This window comes from Rattus norvegicus, chromosome 15, assembly GCF_021556685.1.
Source record: "Rattus norvegicus strain SHRSP/BbbUtx chromosome 15, alternate assembly SHRSP_T2T, whole genome shotgun sequence".
Taxonomy (NCBI): Eukaryota; Metazoa; Chordata; class Mammalia; order Rodentia; family Muridae; genus Rattus; species Rattus norvegicus.
The window spans coordinates 33,102,587-33,106,458 of NC_141548.1; the positions used below are offsets into that span (position 1 = coordinate 33,102,587).

The 3,872-nt window shown below is 45.0% G+C and overlaps 1 pseudogene; it reads right to left on the reverse strand.

Moving 5' to 3' along the window:
• Nucleotides 1-238: 238 nt before the first annotated feature.
• Nucleotides 239-2,514, reverse strand: LOC134482221 (mast cell protease 2-like; annotated as a pseudogene).
• Between the last annotated feature and the right edge of the window lie 1,358 nt (nt 2,515-3,872).

Genomic DNA, 3,872 nt, shown 5'->3' on the forward strand with positions numbered 1-3,872 from the left:
AATTTTTCATTATATTTATGGAGGGGCATGTATTAGAGTGCAGAGTGGAGTCACACAGTTGGGGGAGGTTTTATCTTTATTGAGGTGGATTATAGGGAAAATCAATCGTCAGAGACTTGTATATCTTTGAGATTGTCTTGGAGACAGGCTAGGACAGGCTGGGGACAGGCCATGTTGAACCCAAAGGGTACCAGAGGAGCTCAGGGTGGGAGAGTCTGACTCCTGCAGGTCAGGTTTTTCAACTACTTGCCCTTAAGACTGTTTTAATCCACGGCACCTATGGGGAGATTCTGGTGAAGACTGCAGGAGGCTTTGCATCTGGATGCCCATAAGATACAATACCATGGGCCACATCAGCACACACTAGAGGTCCCCCAGAGTCTACCTGTAGGTGAGAAAAATCAGAGTATGAGCAAAGATTGCTTTCCCCCAACTTCAACACCCCCACCATAGCTACTCCCAGACTGAATTAAGTGCTGGCTCACTTTTATTTGTAAGTTAGGGATTTACTGCCTGATTCCCCTCCCTCTGTCCTTGCCCCAACGCTAACATGTTTCTGTTTATTTCCTTCCTGTCTAGTGTCTAGACTCATGGGAAGGTTGCAGGAAGGGCTAGGCACAGGGAGATGAGGTGGACAGGGAGAATGTCAGTTCCCAGAGCTTCAGGGATAGGAGCTAAGGACACAGGCATTAGTCACTACCATGGAGAGCTGTTTGCACATTTCCTCCACTGATGCTGTCTCCTGATGTGGGGAGGAAATGCAAGTGTGTACTCACCTTGTCTGCTCTTTTTAACATTGTGGGATTGACCACACAGGCCTGGAAGCTATCGTCATAACGCCTATATATTTTACAGGCCTCTTCATCTATTCTCAGTTCAACCCCCCTCGTGCATTGGACTTAGGTTCTGTCACTCCAGTTCACCCCCATCCAGCTGCCCAGCACATTGTTCCAGGCTTGATTATGTCAGAGGGCCAAGGCAGGGGAATTACATCCACAGCAGCAGTCAACTCTGCTTTCTCTTCAAGCTGTTGGGGGAAGGAGAGAAGAGATTTCAAACCAAAGAAGGAGGCTGAGACATGGGTCATTTCCCAATGGGAATTCAGGTGTGGGTTGTGAGGACTGAAACAAATTTGAAGGTCTGAATCAAGGAGAGTTATGGATGGGAGAGTTAAGCAGGGCAAGAAATATATCGACACCTCCAGTGACACGATGTTATTGAGACTGGAAGAGTAATGGGACTTTGGGCGACTGATTTGCTTTTCAACTTTCATCTTCTGCTGTGTGGATTATCTCTTGCTCCCATCATGAGCTCCAAGGGTGACGGTGATTTCTCTGTGGAAAAATAAAAGAAGCAGTGAAAAGTGCTGGACTTAGGAGGAGGACTCCTGAGGAGAGCCACACTTTCTTCTCTATACCAGGGCAGAGAGGAGTGAGACTTGAGATGGAGCTCCCAGCACCACAGCCTTCCCAGAAGGACAAGGCTCAGAGAAACACAGGACTGAGAACTCTCTCCAGCCCCACAACAGGGACTTGGATTTGACTGAACCCACGGCTGTGCACATAGCAAATGGGCACTCTACATTGAGTTACACACCCCAGCTCATGTCTGAGCTCTGCTACCACTAGAATACAACAAGACTTGTGGTTTTCGTCCTGATCAGAGCCGTGCTTAACGCTCTGACCTCTCAAAAAGGAGAGCCCATTTAAAGATGAGCAAATCTCTAGTCTTTCCTGAGGCTCTGCTGCTCTGTGACTCTGGTTCATGCATGTCTTCACAGGAAGTGAAGCCACTTACCTTCCTTTATAGTGTGCAGCAGTCAGCACCATTTGATGGCTTATGAGAAACCCACCACAGATATCCTCCAAACCTCTCTCAGTGACGATGTCCAGATGGGCCATGTAAGGGTGGGATTGAGGAATAGATTCCACAGCACCGATAATCTCCTCTGGAACAAAGAACACCCAGTCCCCAGTCACAAGCTTGCAGGGCCCCCATCACAGTACTGCCAGAAAAATATGGGGCTAAAGCTGAGCGACTGCTCCAAGCCCACCCCACCTCACATGGGGCTCAGGCCCCTCCATGGGTCCTTTTGTCTTTTCTCTCCTGTTGATCTTTCCTCCCCACACCTCTCTGTCCACCATCATCCTTCATTTCACAACATGATGACCATTAGTGTTTCTGATGCTCTATTTCCTTTAGGCATATCTTTTCTACACTCATCCTGTCTTCCTCAACATTAAGGGAAGGCAAGAGAAGAGTTGTCCATAAGAACAGACCATTTTGATGAAGTGATGGGAAGGGGAAATAGTTTTTCATTCTTCCCTGACCTAGAGATTTCCCCTAGACTCTATCATTTTAGGATCCTGCCTCATGTTAGGGTCTCTGTTCCTCAAGATAAGAGATTAAGGTCAGTTGCTGAAAACTCAGAAGTTATGGAGGATGAAGAGCAAACTCGCCAGTTGCAGCTCCAGAAGGCAAGAGAAGAGCCATCAGGAATAGTAGGGCCTGCATTTTGCCAGTGGTGCAGCCTGGTGTGAGCTTCTGATGTGTTCCTGTCCTGGTCCCTGCTTTTATAGCTCCAAAGTTAGAGAAAGGAAGAACTGCAAACCACAGGTCTGGCTTGGACAAACTATTTTCCTTATCAGAAATTCTCAGGGGTCTGCTCTTTGGTGGTGTTGAATCTATGACCAGGACCTAGACTCCTGGATCCTTCATGAGGTGGTGACTGCAACCTTCAAAGCGGCTCCTAGGAGACAGGACAGCAATACAAAAGGAGGGAAAACTTGATCAGGGATCACGCAACACTTCTTGCGAGTACAAGGGATTATTTTCAGCTTTGAGACCCACTCTGCATATGTGTAAAAATCTCAACTCTGTTGTTGAAGCACAAACAACCCCATGTTTAGTGTACGAACATATGGGTGAAACGGGGTACATTTCGTTTACAAACCTGGTGGCAGGCTGGTTTAGCCAGAAGACTCTAGTTTGTTTTGACCAGTGTGTGACCATCATGACTTTCTTAAAATAAATAGGAGATGAGAGAATATGACTGTGAGAAATGAAAGAGTGGGGAATGTGTATTGAATACACAGCATGTAAGTCATGACCAAGACATTAATTAAGTCAGTGGTTCTCAACCTTCCTAATGGTGTAGCCTCATAATACAGTATCTCAAGTTGTGGTGACCCCAGCCATAAAAACATTTCATTGTTGCTTTATAACTTTAATTTTGCTATGTTTATGAATTTTAATGTAAAACATCTAATATGCAGAATATACGATATTTGATCCCTAATGGATTCGTAACATACACGATAAGAACAGCTGCTATAAGTACAGGTCCTGATTCAGTTATACTAATAGTCCCTTTGATGTTGTAATACACATTTAAGGAGAACTCAATGGTTTTTCAGCATATCACAGAACAAAAGATCTTGAGTATTTGCCATGCAAGACGAGGCTTTGGGTGATCACGTACTTATAGCCACAGATCATAAGAGTGTACAGACATTGCTCACTGGGTTTGATACTCAGATACATGGTCAAAGAAGGTGATGGGCTTGGACATAATTTTTTGTTCAGAATAAAATTGTAAACATTTTTTACAGATAAAAACAATTTATTGGGACCAAATTTCAAAGAAAAAGTTACCATGTAGATAGATTAATGTAACTCACACAAGCACTTGTTCAGACTCCAAGACTATCCATCTCTGTGAACCACATAATTGGACTTGACTTCCTGGGCTCATGGAGCCTTGCAGAAAAGTTTCAGGTCTGGTAAAAAGAGGTATTGACTGTCATATGGGGCCTCAGCTGCTTCCCAGGCTTGGACCTGACAAATCAGACCTCTTTGTATGATGGAGACTG